This window comes from Hyperolius riggenbachi, chromosome 6, assembly GCF_040937935.1.
Source record: "Hyperolius riggenbachi isolate aHypRig1 chromosome 6, aHypRig1.pri, whole genome shotgun sequence".
NCBI classification, from domain to species: Eukaryota; Metazoa; Chordata; class Amphibia; order Anura; family Hyperoliidae; genus Hyperolius; species Hyperolius riggenbachi.
Window position 1 is genome coordinate 209,684,031 of NC_090651.1, and position 19,711 is coordinate 209,703,741.

The 19,711-nt window shown below is 43.9% G+C and overlaps 1 protein-coding gene across 1 annotated transcript in view; it reads left to right on the plus strand.

The window, feature by feature from the left end:
• Positions 1 to 2,302: 2,302 nt before the first annotated feature.
• The window catches only part of LOC137522642 (ATP-sensitive inward rectifier potassium channel 1-like), a 132,137-nt gene continuing 114,728 nt past the window's right edge, over positions 2,303 to 19,711 (plus strand). Inside the window, exon 1 of the mRNA XM_068242721.1 lies at positions 2,303 to 2,365. The gene's annotated coding sequence lies outside the window, so the exon portion shown is untranslated. The remainder of the gene's footprint in view (positions 2,366 to 19,711) is intronic.

The following is a 19,711-nucleotide window of genomic DNA, read 5'->3' on the forward strand; positions in this document are numbered from 1 at the left end:
GAATCGAACTTTTGCAGAAGTTCGCGGTTCGCGAACCGAAAATCGGAGGTTCAGGCCAGCTACACATTTACATAGGACTATGAGACAATTGAAAGCTAAGGAAACAAATTAGAAATGGGAATGTGTGGACATTTTCCCATTACTTTCCCATGAATGATGCAATATCGACAGATGGGTATAGGGGAGGGAGAAATGATATATAGAAAGGAGAAAGATGAGAAAAGGAGACTTCCACTTCATCCTCAGACACTGGTAATTGGCTGCAGGCATTCCCTATTATGGAAATATTTCCAGACAAATGTTAGTCCCTATTTAGTTACTTAGATTATCTGGTAGGAACACAGGGTGTATGGAGGGGTTCCCATGATTGAGATAAGACACGCAATTTCATCAAAGGATGCCAGTTAATTAAGAACTGGATTTCCAACACAATATGCATTTAGCTATGGGTGATGAATAGTAAATCGGAGGAGAGTTTCCTATTTAGAGGGACAAATGTTCTTTCTAAACAGTACTGCTCCTGTAGAAGTGAGGAAAGAGGGCCTCTGCGGAGCCTTCAATAACTTGCAATAAAATGTCAGCATCCTATTAATTTAAAAACAAATTCTGTAACAATTGCCTTGCAATTGCAAAATAGTGTCTTAGTGAAATGTGTCTTAGGTGAAAGTTGGAAAAGTGCATAAAACCAACATCTGTAGTGGCAGTATCTGGCACTATATATGCCACCCTAAACATCAGTCAGTAGGTGAAGTACTCAAGCACCCCCCCCCCCCTTACCAACAGCCTGGGTCCGCCATTAGAGACCTCTCTCCAGTCAGTAAATATATGCAACTAGCTGATGACCCGGCGTTGCCCGGGTATGTATTTGGCTGGTGTTGGCTCCACCCACTTTTTCTAACCCTTGCACACAAACACTCAATGACCAAGTTTGTGAGCTTTGGGGACTTTGGCATCAATAATTTGTATATTCCCATAGAAATTAAATCAGATTGGCTGTTTGTGGCTCCTCCCCCTCCACCATTTGAATCCCAGTCACCCAATACCAACTGTAACAGGCTTGAGGCATCTGCTATTAACAGTGTAAAAAAATGGCAGCAATTTAAATATTCCCCTTGAAAATCAACAGGTGAATTTTGATTTGGCTATTATAGGCTCTACCCACTTCCCTTATTAATCTCAGTCATCCAATGACCATCTGGGTAAAGTTTGAGAACCCGCCAGATACCGCCACTAAATTTACACTGAGACACAGGATCCGGCACACAGAGCTGCTGCAGCTGATTATTTACACACATTTGAAGCTATATTTCTGCTTTCTATCATTCTGATCACATTTTACTCACAGTATTACAGCCAGTGAGGATGGTTTCTGTATGTTAAATGTGCTGGACACAAACCTCCATTGTAATGCCCACAGTGAAAACTGTGCTCTGTAAATGTTATTTTCTTCATACAAATCATGAAAAGATGAAAAAAGCCTTTGTATTGCTATTTGCTAGTAATTACTGGAAATATATGGCATTTAGAATTTTAGTTAACTTTGATAGTTGCTCTTTAAGTATAAAAAAGAAAAATAAATCATGTTGGCACAATCACAAAAGTCACTGCAATAACAATGTTTAAAATCCTACTGTTGGAAAGAACATAATATGGTCCACAAATGTAATGAGCAGTTTCTGAATTACATTGTGAAACATGTAAATTGGAACTCAATAGGTGTCAGAGCAATGACCTTAACAACACAAATCACCAAGCAGAGGTCATTCAGCACTAGACTATTTCCAAACAATTTTCTGCATACAGCCTTCACATTTTAAAAGTTAAGACTTTAAACAGTGCTACTACTGAGACTTTGACAGGTTTTGAACAGCTTTATTTATTGGATTTTAGCTCTGCTTTATGTACAAACAGTACTACAGTACTTAGTGCTGTTCAGCAATGACTGTAGAAGCCTGGGATTTCAGTATGCTTTCTGACACCTCCCTATGGGAAGATAAACAGAAATGTAAGTAAGCAGTATGTGACCCAACCATGGTGTACTAGCTAAACTTTGCTATGTGTCAATAGTAGCAAGCTTAATCCACAAAAAAACACAGACGTGGGAAATGCAGTTAAGCATGAAGACGATTATATGTTTTTTTGGCTAAGATCTGTTGCAAAATGTGATACTTCCTTATTGATAGATTGGAAAATCACAGTATAATCTGCAGAGCATTAATGAAACATTTTAAATGATGTAGACTGCCTTGAGAAAGATGCATTTGACCAATATGTAAAACACTACAGACTAGACTATCATCAGATCAAACTACTCTCACAGACACAGCTCAGGAAGCCTTGCAAAGGGCATATTCCGGACTGGGAGGTAAGTGTTAGATTATAGAGAAGCTGTCTTCCTCTTAACAGTCTGTACAGCATGTCATAAAACACTGTGGCCCAATTTTCATTGTCATATACAGATCTGACACTGAAAGAAAGTCTAATTGTCGTGGCAGTCCAAACAGGTGATCTTTTTTAACGCAGTACATGCAATGTTCCTAATTTTAGAGTACTGTATATATTAGAGTATAAACCTAATTTTGGGGCCAAAAAAGTAGCCCACAAGTCTCGGCTTATACTCGAGTCACTACTTTGAGTAACCCTCACCGTGCCCCCACTATATGCACAGTGGTGCATCATCTGAGGGAGACCACACACTAGACATTTCTATGGAAGGTCCCAGCTAACCTCATCTTAAGTTGTAGCCTTGGAAGGCATACAGGTACAGTGTCTACTGAAGGGTGAGAATCCTTGCATTCCTATATCATGTTTTAGATCTATAACTATGTGGCTCTGCATTCCTTGCTTTATCTGTATACCAGATTTAACTTTACAACAGGAGTTCTTTACATGTCCATCTCCATTGTAGGTCTATTGTAGGTCTATGTCCTGGCTTATTATTGAAATCTGATGAATTTATACTGCTTTTTAAATGTATGGTTGTGGTCGGCAATGACTTTCACTGGTGGTGTGGTTGTGGCTTTTTCCACCCCGGCTTATACTCAAGTCAAACTTTTTTTTCATTTTTTTTAAATTAAAAGCGGGGGGGGGGGGCTTACACTCGACCCGAGTATAAGCCGACCCCCCAACTTTTAACTTTAAGAAAAAAAAATACGTATATAATCGAGTATATATGTAAATGAAAGTCAATTGTTCCAGTAATGTAGAAAAAGAAGAGGAGAGGAGCGCTCTCTAGTGCATTACCTTATTTAATTATGCTTCTCGCACAAAGACAAGTTAAAACTTACAATGTTAAAAATGAAACAAGCTTATCACAATATGATGGATCACCGTGTCCGAGATGTAAGTTCACCAGTCTGGCTCCTCCACACTATGGCCAGTAGATGTGGTAATCCTAAGGATCAAATGGCGCCAGCAGGATGCGGAGCACGGGAGTGTGTCGGCAGCTGCCCTGCGCCTAGGACGTCATGACGCGTTTCGGCGTTCCACGCCTTCGTCAGATCACTTTTGAAAATTGTTCCAGTAATGTATCCCATGCGTTCAGTCTCTGTTCAGCAACAGAGAAAATGGACACAGAAAAAAAATCTTAGCTGTGCCACTACAAGAGCTACTGTCACAAACTATGGAGCTGAAAAGTAAAAACATGATTGTATACATTACAAACAAAAATCCGTTAAGTTAAAGTTTAAAGGACAACTAAAGTGAGAGGTATATGGAGGCTGCCATATTTACTTCATTTTAAGCAATACCAGTTGCCTGGCATCCCTGCTGATCTATTTCGCTGCAGTAGTGTCTGAATCGCACCAGACAATGCTGCATGCTTGTTCATAGTCTATGGCTAAACGTATTAGAAGGAGAGGCTCAGCAGTATATGCAGGCAACTGGCAGTAGATGCAGGCAACTGGTACTGGAAATAAATATGGCAGCCTCCATATCGCTCTCACTTCATTTGTCCTTTAATTGCCCCACAATGATCTATGACGAATGGCACAAATCCATTTCAGGATTAAACAAATCCTTTATCAAGCAGATAAAATGCAACATCGTCACAGGAGTACACAGCAGTACACTGATGCCTGTTAAAGTAATCTGCCAGAACTATCAAGTCCTTTTTCCAACAAAGCCAAAACTTAAATTTGATCAAATTTGGGAGATCATCAGAATTAAAATGCAGTAGAACTTTCTTGCTTTTTAATGCTTTTATACATGTGAAAAAGACATTTATGAAAATGTAATTAATGTTTCAAAAACCTTGTTTCTATAAAGGATGAATCACACTTGGTCCATACTAGGTATGATTACAGAACACAATCCGTGATCTGTGCCGCCCTTTTGCAGCATACATTTCAAGTCCATTTGCGTTTTAAAAAACGTGCCCCCAGCCCTGGCCGTGGGGAGGGGGGGGCGGTGTCGAGCTGTAGGGCGTAGCAGACAGGAAGAGGGGCAGCGGGCACAGTGGTGGGGAGGGGGGTTGGATCCCCCTCTCTCACCTGGATCCCCCTTCCCCGCTCCCCCTCCAGCTATTTGCAAATGCAGCGAACGGGGAAGCAATTACCTTCCTTGGGTTCCACCACTCACCACGTGACTTCCTGCAGTGCCACCCTCTATACTTCAGTGGGATTGCAGGAAGTCATGCGGCGAGCGGAGAAAGGAAGTAAGAAATTGCTTCCCCACTCACTGCTTAGCTCGACGGGGAGCGGGGACTGGGGGACCCAGGTGATGGAGGAGGGATCCTCCCCGCCGCTGTGCCCGCTGCCCCCCTTCCTGGTTGCTATCCCCTCCAGGCCACCTGGGGGCAACCTATGGGGGGAGGCCCGCAAAGATGACGTTGAGGGAAGGAACAGGCAGTAGGCAATCCGGTTTTCCCTCTATTTTCGTCTGCAAAGTAGCCTGTGTAAAGGGAGATCTGTTTTTGTATTGCCTTCACTACCCCTCCATGTATCTGTGGTCCGTGAAGTCCCAGCAAATTCGGACTCTCCATTCAGTTTTTCAAACCGGATCCCGCGGATCCATTTTTTAAAGTGTGTGAAGACGGCTATTTTTAACATTGGTGCCTGTGGCTCCGGTTTTGGTCCGGACCAAAATACGGAGCCACAGATACTTTTTTTTAAACACGTGTGAACCGGGGGGGCGTGGCCGGAAGAGGCATGTGAGCGGACGTGTTCTCTGGAGCTCCCGTCTGAGGCCGATATAATCCTGCTTAATCCTCCTACTTGAGATAACACACACGCTGCAATACCACCCGGGTGGGTCCCCCTGGCCTCCCTGACTCGCCTATCGTAACTATGGGTCCTGCAAAGTCGGACAAAAAGGACAAGGATAAAGTCCCAGGCCCGCTGGATAAGTACAGGCGCCAAGATGGCGCCCAAGCTGTGGTGGAAGAGGAAGGAGAGGTGAACCCGGAGACCGCTCGAATACTGGAGGCGCTATCAGCAGTCCAGACCACCCTCACGGCAACCTTTAACACAAAGGTGGATGAGGTGAAGCTGGATCTTCAACTCCTCCGAGCAGACATTGGTAACCTGCGAGACCGCGTGGCGGAGACTGAAAAGCGCATTTCTCAACTGGAGGACGATGTACGCCATGTTCCTAAAGACATGAGGTCTATGCAGCTACAAATCAGGTCAGTGATATCTAGACAAGAAGATATGGAGAACAGGCTTCGCCGGAATAATATCCGGCTTGTAGGCCTCCCTGAAAAGACCGAGGGAGACGACCCTGCGGCCTATCTTGAGTCCTTACTGCTGTCGGAATATGGAGCAGATGCCTTTACCAAAACTTTCTCTGTAGAACGGGCGCACCGCATCCCTTCACGGCAACCCATTCAAGGTGCCAATCCCCGCACTTCCATCGGCAGACTCTTACATTTTAAGGATAGAGACACTGTGCTAAGACTGGCCCGAGAGAAAGGGAATATCACCATTGATAATGTATCTATCTCCATTTTCCCTGACTTTGGTGTGGAAACACAAAAGCAGCGTGCCAGCTTCCAGGAGGTCAAACGTAGGCTGAGATTGTTGGATTATAAATACTCAATGCTTTTCCCTGCTCGCCTTAGAATACTGGTGGATGGCAAAACGCACTTTTTTGATCACGCAGCGGATGTCTCAACATGGCTGGATTCTAGACCTGCTGCGTCACAAAGTTCTCCCACTGACGAGCCATAGCGCGATAGACATGCGGATGAGCCCTGTTATGATCCAGCTGAAACCGCAGTGTCCTGAATATAAATGCATCTCCGTGCCTCTATAATGATTAGAACCATAAATCCTGCAATAGTATAGTTGACACTTTAGTTTGATGTTTTGTGTGCTGGAGCTGGGTTCTGGTGCTTAAGATCAACTATGCTGGATGTGTCTCTCTATGCAGGGAAACCTCTCCTTCTTCCCCTCCCTCCCCCTGCCTCTCCCATTCTTCCCTAGTGGATAATGTATGTGTTAATGTCTGCAGAATAGCACTTATACTGCTTAGAGTGGGGTTGTGGGGGGGGGGGTGGCTGCCCGGGGATGGTTGTGGGGGGTGGGCGGGGGGGCCCGGGGCTCCCCGCCGTCTGCGGGGGGTGGGGTGGTCCGGGCCCCCCCGCCCTCCCCCCCTTTCTCAAGATTGTTCTGTTAAAAGTTTTTATTAATAGGTTCTCTCAAGTATTATTACTTTGCGGCCTAAACAAGTGAGTTGAAGCACACTGTGGTACTCTGGCTATGATCACTCCCAGGAGTGCTCCCCCCCCCCCCCCGGGTGGACTGCGTGCGCCCATGCTGGCCGCACGGTGGCGGATGTTCTGCTGCTTGTGGCCGTGGTGGGCGCATGCGCTCCGCCCGGCGGCTACATTTGGAATAAGCTCTGGTCTACGTGTTATGCCAAGAGCACAAAGTTCCGTGATTCACTCCCATGGTACAATGGGGTCTTTTTATATTTGTTTTGTTATGTTAAAGTGCTACAGTCTGTCTGGAAGGTTCATTACACCCACTTCGGTTCACCAACATATGTTAGTCTCTATTATTGCTCACTCCCCTTGCAATGTCGGTTTCTAAGGTATCTTTTCTCACATGGAACGTGAGAGGAATACGAGATAAAGTCAAGCGGTCAGTGGTTTTAGACTACCTACGGAAGGCAGACGTGGATATTATTGCATTACAAGAAACTCACTTAGATGAATCTATGCCATTTGCATTACACCGTCCTTGGATTGGCTGGCACTATAACTCTTTATTTACTTCACATTCACGAGGAGTGTCTTTATTAATAACGAAAAGAGCTCACTATCAGCTGATTTCTAAAATAGTGGATTCTGAGGGCAGATATGTATTTTTACATTGTCTGCTCTATAATGTGCCGATATTAATATTGGCAATATATATCCCGCCACCATTTGCTTATGACGTCATTAGGAAAGCCATGGATTTTATAACGTCTTATCCACATCTGTCCTCCATATTGCTGGGAGACCTTAATTATGTACTATACCCTGTGTTGGATAAAACCCCCAATCCAGGAGTTTCAAATAGGCCATCTAAACTACTGCAAATGCTTCAGTTAGTCTCTATCGAGGATACATGGCATTCTAAATTTCCCAATAAGGCTGCTTTTTCTTGTTTCTCCGCATCACATCACTCTCGGTCAAGAATTGATTATATAATGGCTAACTCTCTGCTACTACCTAACGTGCTTACTGTTGAATATCTGCCTGCAGTATTATCAGATCATTCTCCTTGTAAAGTATGTATCTCCTGGCTATTTCCGCCTAAAGCTAACCTGTGGAAGCTTCATCCATTTTGGTTGACAAAAATTACGGATATATTATCCATTGAAAGGGAATTAGATACTTTCTTTGCTCATCAAGGTGATTCAACAAACTTTACGTATATATGGAGTGCTGCTAAATTGCATATTAGAGATCGAGTCTCAGCAGCAATAAAAGTGATAAAGTCAAATTCCGCTGCATATGAAAAAAACGCTGTTGCCGCATTGCATTTGGCAGAATTAGATTATTCTAAAAATCCAAACTTTGAAGCAGAAACTCTATATAGACTAAAGCTGAGTGAATATGAACAACTCTTGATTGAGAAAGCTAATCGTAAGATATTATTTGCAAAGCAGAATTGGAATGAAAATGGTGATAAATGTGGTTCTTTGTTGGCTAGGATTTCTAGACAACAACAAACCCCACAGGTAATACTAGCTGTTGAGAATAAAACGGGCACCCTTTGTAATTCCCCTGATGAGATATTAAATAGATTTGTAGAATATTATAGTACTCTTTATACGAAGCAAACTAACAGATCAGACGCTGAGATCTCTGCCTATTTGGATACTATTACATTGCCATGTCTTACACCTCAACAAACAACTGCACTAGATGAACCATTTACAGAACGAGAAATCGAAGATGCAATCTCCTCTTTTCCCTCGTCTAAGTCACCAGGATCGAACGGTTTGCCCATTGAGCTATACAAGACCCATGCGCCCTATCTGTCTTCCAAGTTGCTAGCATTATATAAGGCCTCTTTAGATTCAGCTAAATTCCCAGACACAATGAGAGAAGCCATAATATCTCTTATTCTTAAGCCAGATAAACCCCCTACACGATGTGAGGCATATCGCCCAATCTCATTACTCCAAAATGATACCAAGATTCTTGCAAAAGTACTAGCTAGACGTCTTAACCAGGTAATGAATCAGCTTGTGGATAGGGACCAGTCTGGATTTGTGCCGGGTCGCTCCACTGCACTTAATCTTCGCAGGTTGTATCTCAATCTGCAAGCTTCACATGTTAATGTGGGAACACGTATTATAGTATCATTAGACGCCGAAAAGGCATTTGATACCATTGAATGGGATTTTCTAATTGCGATCCTGCACAGATTTGGATTTGGTCCCTCTTTCATAGGTTGGGTGAAATTACTCTACACATGTCCACAAGCCAGAGTTAAAGTGAATGGATGGCTCTCTCCCTCCTTTCAGCTACAAAGAGGCACCCGACAGGGGTGTCCTCTTTCTCCATTATTATTCGACCTGGCGATAGAGTCTTTGGCTGTCAAAATCCGACTTAACACTGGTATTCGAGGCTGGATTAGAAATAACTTTGAAGCCAAGGTCAGTCTTTATGCGGACGACATGCTTATGTACCTTGAAGATCCTGGTGACTCTTTGACAGGAGCGTTACAGATTATTAAGGAACACGGTACCTTCTCTGGCTTAAAGATAAATTGGTCCAAATCGGTCATTCTGCCAGTGGACCATTTTGCCCCAACAAAACAACATCTCTCCTCCCCCCTAATCTGGGTTAGTACATTTAAATATCTTGGAGTGATAGTGTCACGTTCCCCTAGTGAATTCGTAGAATTGAATCTAAACCCATTACTAGCGTATGTAGATAATAGGCTGAAAGCCTGGGAAAAGCTATTCTTAAATGTCACGGGAAGAGCCAATCTGTTTAAAATGATCTTGTTGCCTAAAATATTATATGTAACTTGGCACTCCCCTGTATTTCTACAACCGTCGGTATTTGCTAAGCTCCACTCTCATCTCACCAGATTTATATGGGCCAAAAGTCGCCATAGACTCTCGCTACCAACCTTGCAGCAACCCAAAGATCTAGGAAGGATAGCTTTGCCCAATTGCCATCTTTATTACCTAGCTGCCCAACTCTCTCATTTATATGATGGTTTTAGAGAAGGTAAAACGTCTTTGCAACTCCTTTTGTTCTCACAACTCTCAGTCTCGCATCAAGACCCCTTTTATAATACATTAAAAGTATGGAAAGGTATAGTGAGAAGCTTGACTCTGCCCCCGACATTAATACAGATACTTAAAGTATGGGACCAGGCGCATAAGTTTTTACAACTAGAGGATACATTTAAGTTTATGCCCCTCTGGGAGAATAACCTTTTACCTGAATTGAACAAGCTTGATGACGCGCTATGGTGGATAGATAAGGGTCTCTTATTTCTTCATCAACTGTTTGTTAGTGGTACTCTAAAGACATTCACACAGTTGGCCGTTGAATTTAACCTACCTAATACAGCCTACTATAAATTTATTAGATTAAAACATGCAATTACTAGTCAGTTTAGAGTATTCCCACAAACATTTGAAGATTCCACTATATTGACTATCTTAAAAAGTAGCTCCTCTAGACAGGTGATCTCAGCGTTCTACAATACTATGATGGTGCCTTCTGCCACTCGAAGAGTCTTTCAACGGAAAATCTTCTGGGATAGAGAAGCAGGAGGTGTTGCTGATGAAGAATGGGAGGATGTCCTCTCGTGTAACCAGGGTCTCCCCGCACTTACCTGACCGCTTGACTTATCTCTATGTACTATACAGAGCCTTTCTGACCCCAGTACGTTTAAGCAAATTTAAACCACTAGTAGATGATTTATGTCCAAAGTGCCGAATAGAGAAGGGAACTTTCCTACATATGATGTGGTCCTGTACCTTTGTGAATTTATATTGGTTGCAGATTGTTAAATTCCTTAATGATCGAATGGGGTGCCCAGTAACCTGCGATATTAAACATTGCCTACTGAATTTGTTTTCCAATACAATCACTGATAAATACTCTAAACAATTTATAATTGAAGTATTACATATGGCGCGGAAAACGCTAACCAAAAGTTGGATAACCGCAACAATCCCTTCTTGCTCGGACTGGATACGAGCAGTGAATACTACATTACCCTACAGGAAAGCAATATATCAAAATAGAGGGGCTCTACCACGATTTAACAGAATCTGGGCGAAGTGGATGGACTCTGTACATACTTAGACAGGGCGACCTTAGTTGACTTTGATGGAGAAAAAGTGAGGTGGGTGTAAACTGAACCTTCCTCCTGAATTGGAGGATGGACAATCCCCATAAATCTTATATTGACATAAGCACTATTTTGTTTGCTCTCTTAAAAGAGCGGTTACTGGTTTTACAAGTCGAGCCTTGTGGACCACAATTGGTCACCACTATTCAGTGTCTCAACATATTCTGTATGTGAGCCTAAGGCTAAACATGTATGTCCATTCTATATCCTGGGCACTGAGTTGTAATTATGTACACAGTGATAGATAATCCTAGATAATGACTAAACCTACAACTCTGTACTTGTTCCTTCTATACCCTGATCTGTAACGCACTGTAAAAGTTATATACAAATTCTTTGTTACCTGTCTGATGATGGTCCACAATAAACTTGATTTGTTATGGAAACACGTGTGAACCGACCATCATCATACACATGCAGGAGACGGCCACATTTGCCTGTTACATATTGCAGTATAGAAGGGCTATACAAAGGCAACAAAAAAAAAAATCTGTGAGAGGAATATGGAAGCGGTCATATTCATTCTATAAACAATGCCAGTTGCCTGATTCCTGTGCTGATGCTCTGCCTCTATACATAGAAGTCACTGGCCCAGAAAGAACATGCAGATCAACTGGTATAAATCCCCTAGTTGCATGTTTGGTGCATGTTTTTGACTCAAATAAAGCCAAAAGCTCACAGGCAACTGGCATTGTTTTATAAGAAACTGAAGATTGCAGCCTCCATATTCCTCTCGTTTCAGGTTCCCTCTCGGCAACAGGATCAACCGTCATGATTTTTTTTTTTTTTTTTAACAGCTGAATTCTTATTGTTTGATCTGTTCCACATTTGCTCCAAGATTCTTTGCACTTTTCTTGGTTAATGAATTTAAAAACATTCCACAGATCATTCATTACCACATCACCCCCAATGTTCTGTACACATGTACAGTGGGGAGGGAGAATGCGACCCATGAAAACTTGGTACATTTTAAACTACTTCAAAGTTTTTGTACTATGTGGCTTACCTCAATAGAAGACAATCATTAACCTCCTTCCTGTTCAAATTATGTTGGCAAGGGGGCGTCGCAGCACTTTTTCAATTTATTTCAATCATGTAGCTAGCCTAGCGCTAGCTACATGATAGCCGCTGAGCAGTGGCATCCCCCCACCCCCTCCGATCGCCTCTGGCAATCTGTGCAAGCAGGAAATCCCATTCAGAACGAGATTTCCTGCTTAGCTTCCCCCGTCGCCATGGCGATGATCGCGATGACGTCATCGATGTCGGGACATCAGAGGGAGTCCCGATCCACCCCTCAGCGCTGCCTGGCACTGATTGATCAGGCTGCGCAAGGGGTCTGGGGGCGTTGCGGCGGGTAGCGGCGAATCGGCGGCGATCGCGTACTACACACAGCTAGCACAGTGCTAGCTGCGTGTAGTAAAAAAAATATTGCGAAAATCAGCCCAGCATGGCCAGAGCAATCCTCCTGCGCAGGTTACCCTGAGCTCAGCTCGGGATGACCGGCAAGCAGGTTAAAAAAAACAGGATTCAATTAATTAACATGACAATGCATTTCAGGGGTGTTGCCTGTTTCCTCAGGTGAATACAGTGTCTGCAGGTGAGCACTATAATTGTTTGGAGTGCTCCAAGCCATTATAGTGTTCACCTGTTGACACTGTATTGAACTGATGAAGATCCCTAGGATACTTCCCTATATATCCAGAAGTCTTATTTTTTGGAGAGAGACCACCTATAACTTCAGAAGAAACCATAATCCAGACTGGAGACAGTGGCTTGCAAATGGTTTTCATATGAGTATGCCATGTCTGCCTCTGCATCCAGAGAAGCATCGTCCCCATCGTGAATCCACCAACACACATAAGTAAGCTGAGTCACATAATTGTATAACTGAAAGTAAGGGAAGGCGAGACCCCCCCTTACTTACCGGTAACTGCAGTGTATCCATAGATAGTCTAGTGGCTCGGTTTGCCCATAAGAAACTCTAACCCAGGGCATTTAATTTAGCAAAACACGACTTCGGAATCCAGACAGGAGACAGGAGCAACACATAAAAAGCCTTAGTAGCTATTATCATTTTAACGGTATTAACACATCCCATAAGGTCCAGAGGCAAAGAAGACTTTTTAAGCTTATCATCTATACTGTTTAACACAGGAAGTAAGTTATGCTGTATATAATCCTCATTGCGCGTGGTAATCACAACACCCAGGTACTGGGAAGGAGGAGCTAACCTGCAAGGCAAATCCATGGGCAATGTGTCGGGGGGGGAAGTGCATCAACAGGAAGAAGTATAGATTTGGACCAATTCACATGCAATCCAGATAAATCCCCAAACTGATCGTAAACCTACAGCACGCTTTGTAATGATGCTCCAGGATTATACAAATACAACAAAAAGTCATCTGCATAAAGATAATTATTTTTCATGCACCCATTTAATAACCCAGCCTTCAATACCAGAGTCCTTCAGAATATACGCCACTAAAGGTTCTATAGCTAGGGCGAAAAGCAGGGGGGATAAGGATACCCTTGCCTGGTGCCCCTACCAATATTAAAGGGAGCAGATAATTGACCGTTTAACGGCAACTGAGCATGAGGTTCCGTATACAGTAGCTTTACCTATTTCCTGAATGTTCCTCCAAATCTAAATGCAGAATGGACTTCAAGTAGGTACTGCCAGGAGACAGTGTCTAAAGTTTTGTTCATATCCAAAGCAAGATGTACCCTAGAGCCAGGATCCCCTGATGATGCTAGACTGCGAAACCGGTCAGCAAGGAGACGGGCGGCAGCTTTTAACAACCTTATGCTGTTGACCAGAACATGTGCACAACTTATACCGGGGTCCCCATGTCTTGGGCCCCGTATGCAAGTTTTTTTATCTATAATGTTATGGTTTATGTGATTGGCCTTTTAATAGGCGGTGTACACTTAGAGTTGCTGTTTGTCTTTTATATTGTATCACTCCGGTCACCATACGCATCTGGATCGAGGGATCGTAATACGAGTAGATCCTGGGCGGACTGCAGCTGGTTATTCTAATACTCACGCGAGACACACAACCTTATAATGTGTTTTTTTTGCATTTGGTACAGTATGCCTTTTTACTGCTTGGGTGATGGTGGCCACAAAGAGCATATGAAGTTTGAAAACACTGTAGTGAAGTTTGAAAGACTATATGCTATATTACATTGCCCTTTAAGATGTGTGCTGATTTTCAGATTATATTTGTATATAAAACTTCAGCGTTAGTCGGTACCTCCACTTCGCCTTTTGCCTGGTAGTGACATTCAAACACCTAGACCTTATAATCTGAGTGTCAGGCTTGTCTGGTCAATAACCACAGGTCAAAGCTGTATGCTAATATGACTGACCCAGAGCCCAGCCCGTAACACCTGTGCAAACTCCTACCTAACACAATACTACAATACACCCTGCAGGTAGATGTAGCATACAGATTGACAGATAGCTAATCACCAGACAACCTGAATATTCATGGCAATGCAATACTGTGCACAGACATGGGCGTAACAATAGGCCCTGCAGCCCCTGCCCCCCCCTGGGGCCCGTTTTGTGGGGGTTGGAGGGGTGGCAGCATGAGGGGAAAGCCTTGGCCACAGTCGGCGAGGGGAAGTTCCGACCCTCTCCATCACCTCGGGGCTCTCCCCTCTGCGCTCTCCTCCAGCTAGTTACAGTTTGGGCAGTGGGCAGCGGGGGCAAGATACATACCTTCTTCCTTGCATTCCACTGCATACTCCTCGCTCTAGCAGCTGACGTCATTTCCGGAAGTGACGTCAGCCGCTAGAGCGAGGAGTATGCGGTGGAACGCAAGGAAGAAGGTATGTATCTTGCCGCTGCTGCCCGCTGGCCACTGCCCAAACTGTAACTAGCTGGAGGGAAGCGCAGAGGGGAGAGCCCCGAGGTGAGGGAGAGGTGGGGAACTTCCCCTCTCCCCGCCGACTGTGGCCAAGGCTTTCCCCTCATGCTGCCACCCCTCCAGCCCCCACAAAACGGCCCGAGTGGGCCCCAGGGAGGGGGGGGGGCCCGCAATGACATTCTGCAGGGAGGCCCGGTGGGGCCTAGTTACGCCCCTGTGGACAGTAGATATGAATACACAAGATAGTCACCTGAGGCCTAGTAGATGAGGCTTTCCAGATGAATGAGCCAAGAAGCAGAAGTGTTAGGAGTTCCTGGTGGCAGTGAGGGAGTCCAGATAGACACTTTCCAGAGATAGCGTAGTCAAGGCAGGCCAAAGTCAGTGCAGGCAGAGTTCATGCAAATCCATGTCTAGGTTTAAATACTAGGACTAACCAATCAACAGAAAGCAGAATTGAAAACAAACCAATAGAATTCCAGTGTGTCAGCTGACATGCAAGCAGGGAAGTCAGTGTCACTGTTTACATCGGCGTAGCGCGTACGGAGAACGTGTCCTGCGTCTGACCAATGAGCTCTGAGAGGCCTACTGCGCTCCGGTGACGACAGCGACCCGGAAGTCCTAGCTGCAGCTCGGGTCTCGGCATTCCGTACACCGGCGGACCTTACAGTACCCCCTCCCCTAGGAGTGGACTCCAGACACTCCACCCCAGGTTTATCAGGGTATTTCTCATAAAACTCTTTAATTGTTAAATCAGCATGAACCTGCTTAGCAGGAACCCTAGATCTTTCTTCTGGTCCATATCCCTTCCAATCAATCAAGAATTGTAATTAATTTCTCAAAAAACGGGAATCAAGAATTCTCTCAACTTCAAATTCTTGCTCACCATCAACTTCAAATGGGGGGAGGGGGTGGGACAGAAGAATTATAATTAGTTGACCCCTCTAATGGATTTGGGCAATTTGACTCGATAACTAACCCGATTAATCCTTTCAACAACAAGATTTGGACCAATAAAACCTGGGTCCCAGCTTAGCTGAAGGCTGGCGTAAAAGAATGTGACAAGTAGAGACCCATACCAAATCCCCAGGCATGAATTCATCCTCAACAGTACGGTGCATATCAGAGCGATTTCTGACTATTCACAGCATTCTTAGGGCCCGTTTCCACTTGTGCGGTATGAATCGCAGCAGTAATAATTCGCATGCGGATGCGAATTTTGCATGCGGTTGTATGCAAATTCGCATGAAAATTCGCATGGATGACGTTGTATGCGTTTTTAACCATGGCAGTGCCGGTGTGCTTTTCCATTGATTTCCATGCGAATTCGCATGAAAATTCGCATACCAAAGCCGCAGGCGATTTACCTATTAAATACATTAGCGGTGATTCTCATGCATTCCACACGCAGGCGAATTCTGAGGGCTCTGCCATGCAGAAAAATCCTGCACAGAAAAACGCTTAGGAAATCTGACAAGTGGAAACAGGTGCATCCACTTGTATTGGCTGTGCGAATCTGCATGCAGGAAACGCATTCAGATTCGCGATAGTGGAAACGGGCCCTTATTGTTATCCTGCACTTGTTTCCAGATCTGATTACACCTTGAGGACCATTCTTCTAACTCAGGAAAATTGGAAACACCAGACAGTGCATTGAACTTAGGACTTGAACCATACATGATCTGAAAAGGAGACTTCTTTGTAGAACTATTAATCTGATTGTTAATAGTGAACTCAGCAAAAGGCAAAAACCCATTCTTCTTGGCAATCTGAAACAAAACATCTCAGGTATTGTTCCAGGGACAGATTCATCCTTTCAGTTTGACCATTGGATTCAGGATGAAAACCAGAAGAAAATGACAAAGAAGCACCTAATTTGTCACAAAAAGCACACCAAAACTGGGAAACAAATTGCACCCCCTATCAGATACAATGTTTTTAGGAATAACATGCATTTTAAAAATATTCTCAACAAAGATCTGAGTTAATTCTTTAGCTGATGGAAGTTTAGGAAGAGGTACAAAATGAGTCATCTTACTAAACCTGTCCACCACTGCCCAAATAACAATTTTACCCTGAGAAACTAAAATCAACCATAAAATCCATGTATGTACACTACAGTATGTGTCCAGGCTTATTCAAGAATAGGTAATGGTAACAGGGTACCTTGAGGTGTGACCCATGAAACCTTACTCTGGGAACAGACAGAACATGACCTAACAAAAGCAGCAATATCCTTACTGAGAGAGGGCCACCAAACATCTCTTCTGCAAAGATCAATAGTCTTTAACAACAGAATGACCTGCAGACTTACTTTCATAAAATTGTTTAAAGATCAACGCTCTATAATCACAAGGAATAAACAATTTTCAAAGTGGTTTATTCTAAGGTGCTTGATTGGTAATTACAACTTTACACACTATTTCAGGGTATCTGCCACCACCCCTGGTATGGGCCAGTGGCCCCGACTGACTGACTGGCTGGTCCTGCAAATAAAAACGGTTAAAACACGCTGTATTCTGTCTAGCTAACAACAGTACAATAGTAGCGTCTCTTCAGAAGTCTGGTTCACTTTGTGCGGCTGAGAAGCAGGGTAACGGAACAGTGAATGACTTTGATAAAGTCTTTATTCACGGGCAATATAAATAATTAATATATACAGACAATTATTAAAATCAACAATTATTGAAACATTAATAGCCAGCATGAAAAACAAAAGAAAGGGAGAAAAAATACTTAGTTTCATGGAAAGATGGCCTTTTGTGGGAAGAATCAAAGTCCTTGGTAAAGTCCAAGCAAAATGGCCACCACTTGTTCCTCAGGTGGCCGCGCGTTCATGAAGGTGGAAAATGGAGGAATGAGGGAAGATCCCCTCGCAGATGCTTTTGATGAAGCTGGTTTGGGGGTGTGGCAATGCTGGCCCCCTCTAAATTACCCACCAATGACAGTTCCTTCCCTCTGAGAGATTTTGGGTTTAAACTTATAAAATGCCGTAACTCACAAACGATACAAGTCATATTTAGGTGGATAATAGATTCATACTTGTCGGAAAATACAGATTAATATGACATCAGACATGGCTAGTGCAGCGGACCCAGTTCTGGAGAAGGGTCATACCTCAATAACCGGACGGGCTATCGCGATGAATTTCATATCAGCACGATGGCCAGATTTTACTGAATCAGACTATATGAATTTTATAGCTGTGCGATGTACAGTCGCCATATAATCGACAAGAAACCATACATCACATGCCTTCAGGTCTGTCCTGGTCGGTGCCGGAGATGCTGGCTTCCTCAGGGCCCCCCTGGGGAGCCAGCTTCCTAGCCCTTTTCATGGAGACATCTGGCTGTAGGGGGAATGAGCTGGTCCCTGCAGGGAATGTGGCCAGTGTGACATTCCTGAGGGGGGGGGGGGGGTCAGGCATTCCTGAGGGGTGAGGGGAATGCTTTGCTCACAGGGGAACAGATGTCTGGTTTTAAAAACACAAATAAGTCGTTTTCTGATTGCTTGCACGACTGCACAGATCCGACAGGGAGCGATCAGGAAATCGACTGAATTCTCCAGATTCACCTGCGTTTCTCACGGCTGTTCCGTGACACAAGATCCATACTTTAATTCCCTTTTTCAAAACATCTTGACAAAGGGGTCAGCCTTGATGTTTTTTTCAGCCAGGTTTATAAGTGATATAAAAATTAAACCTGGAGAAGAACAACGCCCAGCTGGCTTGTCGAGAATTCAATCTCTTGCCATTTTCAATGTATTCAAGATTCTTATGATCAGTATAGATTGTCACTGGATTTTGTAAGTTGAGATACCATGTCAATAAGTACCTCCATTTGTGGACGATCCCCGTTATCATCCATTTTGAAAAAGGGGATTTCTGGCCCGTAATACTGTCAGGCTTGTCTGGTCAATAACCACAGGTCAAGCTGTATGCTCATATGATTGACCCAGAGCCCAGCCCGTAACACCTGTGCAAACTCCTACCTAACACAATACTACAATACACCCTGCAGGTGGATGTAGCATACAGATTGACAGATAGCTAATCACCAGACAACCTGAATATTCGTGGCAATGCAATACTGGGCACAGTAGATATGAATATACAAGATAGTCACCTGAAGCCTAGGAGATGAGGCTATCCAGACGAGTGAGCCAAAAAGCAGAAGTGTCAGGAGTTCCTGGTGGCGGTGAGGGAGACCAGATAGACACTTTCCAAGGCAGGCCAAAGTCAGTCAAGGCAGAGTTCATGCAAATCCGTATCCAAGCAGAGGTCAATCCAGATGGCAAGACAGCGTAGTCGAGGTACAAGGCAATAGTCGGCAACAGGATTCAATCAGAGGTTGAGCATGGTCAGGATACAAGGCAATAGTCAGCAACAGGAATCAGACAGTGAGCGCTACCCAGCAACAAGCCAAAGCTAATGCTATCATGGGCGATGACTGGGTCGCTCACCAAGTTTAAATACTAGGACTAGCCAATCAACAGAAAGCAGAATTGAAAACAAACCAATAGAATTCCAGCATGTCAGCTATCAGCTGACACGCAAGCAGGGAAGTCAATGTCACTGTTTATATCGGCGGAGCGCGTACTGAGGGCGCGTCCTCCGCCTGACCAATGAGTTCTGAGAAGCCTCCTGTTCTCTAGTGACGTTTGAGGCTTGCCGAGAGAAAAGTCAGAGCTGCAGCTCGGGTCTCGGCATTCCACCGCTGGCATACACCGGCGGACCTTACACTGGGTCTTTACTTTCTCCAGTAAGCCTACATTTTGACGGGTGTTTTGGTGGAGGTACTAACTAACGGTGAAGTTGTATACAAATTATCTTTAGAAGACCATAAAACAAGGAGATTTTAACTTGTTTCCACAAAGGAAGGATTCGCACCACTTCAGTGCACGCATTGAAATCAATAAGCTGCTGTCTGAATCATATGCAGGAAAAAAAAATGAGACATATGCAGCAATAAAAGGGTCATGCATGTGAATCATTTTAGCCGACCAACAATGAATATACATGCAGCAC